At 29.0% G+C, this 10,272-nt stretch overlaps 1 protein-coding gene across 1 annotated transcript in view; it reads left to right on the forward strand.

Annotated features, from left to right (window-relative positions):
* LOC107451064 (E3 ubiquitin-protein ligase Rnf220) overlaps positions 1–10,272 on the forward strand; it is a gene marked incomplete in the record, with an annotated part of 107,051 nt that overhangs the window by 32,152 nt on the left and 64,627 nt on the right.

Here is a 10,272-nt window from a genome sequence, read left to right on the forward strand (position 1 = left end):
AAAGATCAAATATGTATGCTAAAAAAAAAAGAAAACTAATTTACATATGTGTAAAATAAGGTAATTTTAAAGCAAACAATTAAGTCTTTAATTTAGATTTATATATCATAGTTAGATATGAAAATAATTATGCATTTCATTAATATTCACTTTTTACATTCCATCTCGAAAAGGGCAAGTCCAATTTCACACTTCATCACTCAGCAAAAAAATTTCAATTCATAAAGCTCGTAAAATTTAGTTGCAGATTTGTTAAATACAGGGTTCAACTTTTAAAAGTAAGCCTTTCGTATTAATTTGAATTGAAGTAGCATATGTTTCTGTCACAGTTAGTTAATGGGCCGGTATAGCCTGGTCGGTAGGGCGCTGGGCCCATGTCCGAGAGTTCGAACCCCGCCGGCCGAAGACTCCCCTTGTAGTAAGGGGACTGCGGGAAATAAGTTAACATTTTGATAACGTTCAAAATTTATACTATACTTTAGTTATAAAGAATTAGAAGTTTTTGTATCTAATAGATCTTAAAAAAATTATTCAATATTATGTTGAATCTATTCGTAAAAGTTTTGTTTATTTTAAAGCAGTCTGTCTATTAATTTTGGTATTTTGTATCTACGCGTTATGAACACAAAATTTTGGTTTCGCATACAATACATTGCATAAAATATTGATTAATACTAATATCAATTTGAGAACAAATTAAAGCATGAACAAAAGTTAACTCAGTTCAGTTTAAGTTCAATAAAAATCCGCAAAATTACGATTCAAACGATTTTAATGGTTAGTCATTCTATCCAACGTAACATTTTACTTTAAAAATGAGTTTTTTTTAAAGTTTATTTAAACTAGAAGTTCGTTCAGAAGTCTTTTTTTAATTCACAAATTTAGAAAATATCTAACACCGTGTGTTTGATTTTTGCCATGAGTAACTTTTTAATACATAGTTATTTTTTTATGAGTAGAAAAAAAAGTACACGATTGGAATGGTAGTACTGCATATTTCTTATCTAGTACTGCATATTATGCAGGTGCCTAGTCTGCATCAAATTGTGGGCGAGAAATGTAAGGTTTGATTTCCTTGTAGTACAATGCACGTTCTTTAGAAAGTACACAACCCCTTCTTGAAGAAAATGGTTCTGGAGAAATATATTTTTCTTTTGGAAACTAACTATCTCTAAGACAAAAATAACTTTCAGTGTAGAAACTAAGCATACAAATGAATTAATAAAGATGGGACAAATTAAAAATATTTGGCTTTAGTTTTCTCTAAATTAAAATACTATACTTCTTATTGCCACATTTGTTATCCTTATCTTTCCTAGTCTCTTTCTAGAGCATTATTCAAACACTTATATTTGCCAGTCAATATATTTAACCTTTGACGTTACTCGGTTTTAATTTCGCTTAAGAGTTTTCTTTTGAACATATATTTACGGCCATATAGGGCCACTTTCACTTAAGTATTTTGTAGGAAAAAAACTATGAACATGCTGATCTATGGAATATTAGAAATCCTGAAACCTTTTTATTTTTATGATCTAAACCTAGATTGTTGCAGTATTTTCAGAATTCTTCGAGCACTCAACTGTGTCATAGAATTGTCACCTTTTGTTATGTTCGGTGAAAACTTTTTTCTTAAATTTAAGTTTGTGATTTTATTGTAGAAGTGGCTAAAATGTAGCATTAAAATTGAAGTGTACCAATAAAAAATTTGGTTTAAAGTGCAATATTTTAGACATTAAACGTATTTCTGTATATCGTTAAAATTACATATTTTACCTTTGAGGTTTTCTTAGTTAAGGAAGCACCAAATTTCAAAGAAACACTACATTACAAAAAATGTAAGATTTAACAAGGATTTAACATAAATTATTTTTGAGTGAAAAGAAAGGTAAAAGCATAAAAATTAAACATAAGTTAGGAGTTTCAACTTCATCGGGATTAATAATTTAGAAATTTTCTTTCCTTTAAAGTTAAAATTAAAATGTGTGCAAAAATACTTAATATGTGATAACTGAAATATGTAATGAGGGTTAATTTAAAGTGGTTGTAGCGAATTTACAATATTTGAGAAACTGCTATGTTAACGAATTTATATCTGGATGAAATTTAGAGAGGTTTTTAAACAAAGGAAAAATTTAAATCAATATTAGCGATTTTCTTGTCACTAAACTATAAACTGTTATTACATATTTTATATCGATTATCTTAAGAAAAACCATTTTGATTATTTTTAGACTAGAAAATAACAGTGATTAGCTCCACAAAATTCTTTTGCAGATTAAAGTTTAAGTTGGTCAAAATTTAAGTTTAGCTAGATCATAAAGGTAATATTGTCAATGAACGCAAAGTTACACATTCTCGTATTGAAAATCTCCAAAATGAAATATTTAAAGTTGCTCCTTATTTGAGTTTGTAAACAGATCTCCGAATTTAAAACTTGTTTTAACTTGTCAGACATATTTACTATATTGAATTTAAAATTTTAATTTTTAAATGTTGTATTATGTGCTTATAAATTAAAAAAAAAAAAAAAACTGGCAGGTTCTAAAATTTTGAATGCACAATTGTACTTAAATAGGCTTTGTTTTGAATTTGTTATTAACCAGATTTGAGCTATTTGAAATCATGAAAAATATGGAATTAGCCAATTACTAAAGACAAATCTTTAAGGGAGGAATGTTTGTATACAGCTACAATCTCTAAAATTTGCTTCTAGTAACTAAACTGTATATGGGAAAAACTTGTTTTACTAAAAAAAATCAGGAGTATTATACAATAAAATGAATAAGACATAACTAAAAAATTTGTATTTAATAAAACTGATAGTTATAAAAGTATTCAAAAATCATTTATTCAATTTACTGCATCAAATCAAAAGACTGGAGCATTTGAAATAATAAATTTATATCTATAGGAAAGAAAACTTGCTACACGAGTTTAATACACACAGAAATTAAAAATGTATATATCTGCGACGTGAAAATTAACTTTTATTGCAAAAATGTAAAATCGTGTTTATTGCTGCACAAATTAGATCCGCAATTCTCAATTTGAAAGCAAAGATTAAATTGACATAAAAAAGTTTACTATCTGGAATTGTTTTACAAGATGAAATTCCCGGGAAATTTCCCCACATGTTTTCTTCCATTCAGGAAAAATTAATTCGATAAAAATTCTATACTCATAATCGGAAAGTTTCCCCAAAAATTCATCCCTGATTCAATAGAATAAAAATGCCGCGTAATGGCTCAAATTTCAACCCAGTGTCCATCATACCCATAATCAATAAAGTATCGTTTTCTTATCATTTATTTTAATATTCAGTAAGAATCGTTATGTTTCGAGTAATTATTTTGAATGGTTTTGCATCGCTGAGGAGTTGTGTGAATTAAAGAACTTTCAGAAACTATTTATTAAAATAGTTTTGCTTCAGTTGTTTTTATATAACGAAGTGTATCTATTGATCACCCAAAAGTATTGTATCCTTTTAAAATTATGTTTTCTATAATTTTGTTTCAATAGTTTTAAGTGATGAAATCGTTTTTAATTTTTTTACAAACCTTCAATTATGTATAAAAGTGTCTACAAGCAATAATTTGCTTTTAATAAATACATGGGAATAATTAAACTGACGCATTATTCATGAAAAAAAAGACATTTTCAGATATTTTTCCAAATTACTAATTTATTATTTTCAATCTGGCATTGTCACACTTAGCTGGGAAAATTTTGCTGATAAGAGGCTTTGATTGAAAATAAATGTATCACTTTAATTTGATGTAAAAAATGATGGGTACATTATTTGCGTCGTTCTAAGGCTGCACAATGGGTTTATTGTCCCTGAGGATGATCCGACACATGCCATCACACTTTTGAGCCTCAGAAGAGGAAATGGCAGCCCGACTACCTGCACATGCAGTGGAACAGTTTAACGATTACCGCGGTTCCTACGCAAGCTGAACAAAGTACTCACCCACCCGCTTACTGACCTCCACAGCCCTTGTATTCACTGTTTTACCGGAAATCGTGTCTTTATGATACCACGACTGTAGAGAAGGATTCGATTTACTGTGGATCGAATCCTTCTCTAAATCCACTACTTTTATTTGCTTATTTTCAGTAAAAAATAAACAAATAAAAAACGATATTATATTTCAGTTACCGTGATAATTATTCTTTTATTCTTTCAATTACTGGCAAAATTAAAACAAAGAAGGTTTTATTAAAATCCCTAAAGTCAGCCAACTTTTGGTGCTCTTTTTCTAGTGGTAATATAAAAATTCAATATCATGCAAAAATATTTTTATAATTTGCCGTTGTTTAAACGCACTGTTAATCTATTATCATCACCATTAAAACCATTCTAAATTAAATATAAGAATGAGATAGAAAAGCAAATGTTTTTATATATTTTTAAACGAAACTTCAGGAAAAACTGGAAGAATCGGCAGCTACGATTACTGGTTGACGTTCAAAACGTATTTAGCAATTTGATTAAAAGCATTATTTTCGAATTTTTAGAGTGAAATAAGATTTCAATAAAAAAAAAATTTAACATTACAATTTACCATATTTGTTAATGTCTTTTTGTTTTTGATATTTCCCTATGTTGCATAGATCAATCTATTATTATACAATTAAAATTGTTTTCCGGTAAGATTTATAAAATAATCAGGCATTTTCAAAATCAACTCAAACAATATTAAAAAAAACTTTTCAATAACTGCCACCAATGATCACAAAAACATGTTAAATTCAGATAAAGCAAAATTAATAGATCAGTTATTGTAACTTCATTCAAGTCCAGTCCTGATAGTATTCATGTTGTCTTGTCTTACATTCCAAGTCTTACGTTAAACCTGCAAATAACTATTGTGTTTAGTTAACACGTTGAATGCCACGCTAATTTTACGTAGCTTGCCCGTCTGGCCAAACGGTAAATAGCAACAAGCTAATCTTGGAAATATTAGACAGATTTTGCTAGTTTTTTAAAAGGTTTAGCATGGCATATCTGAAAAAGTGGTGAATTATATAAGCCTAAGCTTATGAATTGTTTAGAAATAGTGGCGGATAAAAATCTACTAAATTGAATTTATTAAACCAACTACCACTTGAAAATATTTATTTGCTGTCCGGAGCAAGTTGACATCTCTGTGTATATAAATAAAACTATTTTTGAGTGTTCTATATTGTATTTATTTTTTCAAACCATTTTAGTAACGATAATATAAAAAAAATTAACATTTTACTCGAATTATGTTTTTCTAATAATCTTGATCCCCGTGGCGCTACGAACAAACTGAGTGCCGGTCATCGATGCCCCCCCCCCATGGTGTTAAAAATAGTTGCAAAGCTCCTCACAAAAAGGAATGGAATACTCGAAGGATGGAAAGTATTCTGACACAAACCCTCGTTTTTATCATGTGAGAAGAATTATGTGAATAGAACAAGTTTGAAAAAAAAAAAATGATTGTTTCGATTTCCTTATCTTTTAGTATTTTAATTCAATAGTTTTATTGCGCTAATATGCCAAAAATTTTGAATTAAAACAATTATAACCAAGAAATTTTAGGGTATTTATTAGTGATACGAAGCGTGTGTTGGTGACAGCGTTTCAGATTCATAAACCAACACGACCATAAATTCCTCTTACCGATGATATCAATATCATAATGAAATGTAAAAAAAAGAAAAAAAAAAAAAAACTCGATATTTGTCCAATTTAATTCAGATTTTCACATGGGCCGATATTTCATTGCAGCAAATAAAATTTCTAAAGACATTCGTATTCAATAATTATCATATAATAATTATGTCATTTAATTTTTCTAACAATCGATAATTACAGTTAGAAATAATGAGTGACATTTTCGTATTCATTGTAGATTATATTTAAGTATATTTGATGTTTATTAAGATGTACCTTAAAAATACCAGTATAAATATATTTAATTTATTAACCAATTGCATTGGTCTCCGTAGTTTGGATAGCGTATACATTAAAGTAAGTATCTACTATAAATCAAAGACAGAATAAATTGGCAAAAAAAAGCAAGATATCAGTATGAGCTTGATTGTTTTACTCACAACTGTCTGGGAATTATCCCTGAACCGAAGACATCACAATTTTGATCCTCTGCAGATGGGATGGCTTCGGTAGCCCGACCACCTTCGCGGGCGGCCACCTGCGCTTTACGATAGAACAGTTAAACGAGGACCGCATACCCTCGGTCCCTTCTCAGACTTAACGATCAGTCCACTGAGGGACAGCATGTGCTTGAAAGCATGAACATTTAATGCAAAATTAGTTTTAGAATTTCTGGAAGCATTTAGAGAGTAGTTTGATTGATCAATTTTATTTACTTTTCGAATTTATTCAAATTCGACGTTCAAGTATTACAAAAGCAATACAGAGATGGGTTTGAGATTATTTTGCCGACAAGGGTGAGCGTATAACATTACAACAACATATTCAAAACTTCTTAATGGAGAAAAATTAAATTTGAAGTGAAGTTTTCCAAGTGCAAAGTTAAGAATTGGAATAAATTTCTTTCTTTTTTTTTTTTTTCAGAGACTTACAGAGACCACTGAAAGTAAACACAAGACTCAGGAAACTTTATAAAATAGAACATGTTTGTTTTGCTAACTAGCATCATTTATTTTAATTTGAAGCTGATTATTCACTCTAGTAAGTGAAAAAAAAGTTTCGTACATAAGCGATGGAAGTGAAATTATTATTTTGCTAACAATAGTGCAAAACTCACTTGTATAATATTTGAACGGCATTTAAAAATCAAAATGTACTATGCAAAAGTAATATTGAGCAATAACACTAAAAATAATTACAAATTTATTCAAGATATTTACAAGATTTAATAAAACAATGTATTTCTACCAGAGATGATTTACTTAAAACGAATTGTTACAACACATGATCCGAAAAATAACAATTTCTATATCACTCTCAAATGTCCAGATGCAAATCTTAACTATCATCTCGAAAGGCTGTTTAACACAAGTTTGTTACTATTATGAATATTCTTAAAAATTATATTACTTTAATTATTTAAAAAAAAATAATTAAAGTAATAATAAGTTGAGTAATAATGTAAAGTAATAATGTTTAATAATTAAGTAAAGTAATAATGTTTAATAATTAAGTAAAGTAATAATGTTTAATAATTAAACTGCTTACACGCTTGTTAAAAAAAACCTTTCTTTTAGGCAGTAGTGTGAAGGTTTTGCATCTGGGCTCTTACAATAGCGAATGAATGCATAGCTTATTTCAAAATTGACAATTCAATAAAATGATACATAAAACTACAGAAACAAAATGTAAGAAAAAATTCAAAATATTAAAGCAATTAAAATAAGTAATAATACATTCAAATCCCCTGACGACATCAGCTTTGGCTGTGATAATTTTTTCAAATTTTTCTTCATTGTCTAATTTCTTTACGGAAGCAAAGGTTTGATTAAATGAACATTACTTAAATTTTCACAACAAATCTATCAACTATACAGCTCGGAAGCAATTTTACGGGTTAGGGAAATTAAATTGTAATTATAAAAAGTTGAAATATTTGATTCTGGACAACTTTATTGCAATAAAGCCTAATTTTTATACCAGTCATTACTGTGTTTTAAAAGTACAATTATGTATGAATAAATTGTTATATACAAAGCATTTAAATGGGCTCAGATTAAATAAAATTTGCCATTTTTTAGTTAGTAATTTGTTACTTAATTTTATTTTATTTTAAAGTGCTTTATCCTCAAGTTAAATTTTTGAACTAGAAATTCCAAATTAAGAAACGGTTAAGATCTTGTAAATGAATTTAGCGTAAAATCATAGAACTTATGAACTGTTTGTAACAGTATCAATAACACTAAATATGAAAGCAATATTCAAACTGATAATCTGTGTATTGTAACTAATGGTACTGAGATTTACCAGAAGCTTTCTACAGAGGATATACTGCTGCTCTACTACAGAAGAATAAATCGAGAAGCTCCGAAACGACTGAAAGAATGTGAAACAGGAAGCAAAACGGCCGTCTACCACTCCCAATTATTGCCTCACATTCTCCCGGCAATTTTAGCGTATCAACTATCGAATTCCAAACGTAACTTAACACCTTAGAAGATTAATTTAAATTTTTGTTACAATTTTCGAAATGGTCTAGTTTTATCTGAAGAGATTCCGAATTTGTTTTCCATTTACGCATATTAAATCCACCTTCACATAAAATTTCTTTTATTTCCTTATAAATCAAAAGGTATTGGTTTTCGTCATCTAATCCAAAAATAAAATCATCAACATACAATTTAGAATTTAAAATTTTATATGCTACCGGATATTTACGTTCGTACTTTCTTATATGATATTTGAGAGTTGCAGCCAATAAAAATGGACTTGGAGTAGCACCAAATAACACGCACGTCATTCGAAAAATTTTAATTTTTAACTTCTCTTTACTTTCAAAATTGTTCTCGAACCATAAGAATTTAACTGCATTTCTATCTCTTTCATCTAACAATATCTGCAAAAAACTTTGCTCTATATCGGCAGTTAAAGCGAATGATTTGCTTCGGAAATCTAAAAGTAATCTTAAAGAGTCGAGATTAAGATTCGGTCCGGAATGTAAACAATCGTTCAATGATAATTTATTTTGCAAGTGTGATGAGGCGTCATAAACTATTCTTAACTTCGTTGTAGTTTTATCATCACGTATGACGGCATAATGAGGCATATAATATTCTCTATCCATATTCGTTTCACCCTTTTCATTTATTTCAACGGGTTCCACTATCCCCTCGCAAATCTGTTTCGATAATACATCCCTATACCGATCGTAAAATTCCTTATCTTTATCAAATCTCTTAACTAAACTTTCTAAGCGGTATTTCGCGATTTTATAATTATTTTCTAAATTTACAGCATTTTCATTTCACGCTAATTTTACCACGTATCTATTGTTTTGAAATTTTATATTTTTTTCAAAATCCTGTAATATAAATTCCCCATCATTATTAGTCAAATCCCTTTTATTGTTTTCGATACCCAATAAGTCCAATTTCCAAAAATTTTGCAGAATTAAATCTGAATTTTCTTCACGCGAAGAATCTACGACTACTTTCATCATTTTTATTTCGCTTTCACTTTTTGTTTTGTTTTCTAAATAAGATGAACCACTCAAGACCCATCCGAAAAGACTATCCATTGCAACCAGAGACGTTTGTGGAATCCTGAATATATTACCCGAAATAATATTCCAATAATTGTCGGCGCCAATCAGTAGTCTGACACAAGAACTTTCACTTCGTTCCCACAGTGATTCATCTGCGAGTGTTAAATTGTTTACGCAGCATAAATTTCTTACTTCTCTCTCTGGCCGATGAATAACTGCATTGCTAATAGCGTGGGTAGTTAACGCTTCTAATTGTATTTTTTTCGCAGGTTCATGAATATTTCTTAAATTTACTAAAACACGATCTATTGTTTCCTTCTGGGGTTCTATCGAACCAAAAGGATATATTTTTATAGTTTCTTTCCCTATTATTTTAACTGATTTCCAAGATCCGATTCGATAAATGATTTTTGACTACCTAAATCAAATAAGATACGTATTTCAGCTTGTTTGTTTTTATTTACTGCTAATACCGTCGCAGTTTGGAGTAAAATATTACTGCTCGAATTTTTACTTTCTGCTACAGAAGACACAATAGTTTCATTTTGGGGGACTTTGGGTTTTGTTTCTGAAAGTTTATAGTATATGTTTTCATTATGTTTTTTACGACAAATAGTACAAGCAGGTTTCTTAAAATATCGTCTGACAATATGAAATTTTTCTAGACAATTAAAACACCTTCCTTGACGTAATAAACATTGTTTCTTTTCGGCAACGCTTAATTTACATTCATCATTTTTATGATCATTAGAACAGAATACACATTTATTTTCATTACTAATAACATTTAAAGTAGCAGCACTCGCATTCCTATCGTATCTCATTTTAGGGAATTTATTATTTTCAAAACTAGAAAATTCTCTTTCATTTCTAATTTTAGAATAACCCTGAAAAGAATTCGATTCTTTTTTCTGAAATGAAAATGTTCTTTCTCTTATTTCGATTTCGGATTTTAAATACTCTTAACAATTTTGTTACGCTCCATGAATCTGTTTCGTTTTTATATTCACGATAATAATTTAAAATTAAACTATCGGGTATTAGTTTAGTTATAATTGGGAAAAGTAAATTACCGTAACTT

This window comes from Parasteatoda tepidariorum, chromosome 1, assembly GCF_043381705.1.
Source record: "Parasteatoda tepidariorum isolate YZ-2023 chromosome 1, CAS_Ptep_4.0, whole genome shotgun sequence".
Classification (NCBI taxonomy): Eukaryota; Metazoa; Arthropoda; class Arachnida; order Araneae; family Theridiidae; genus Parasteatoda; species Parasteatoda tepidariorum.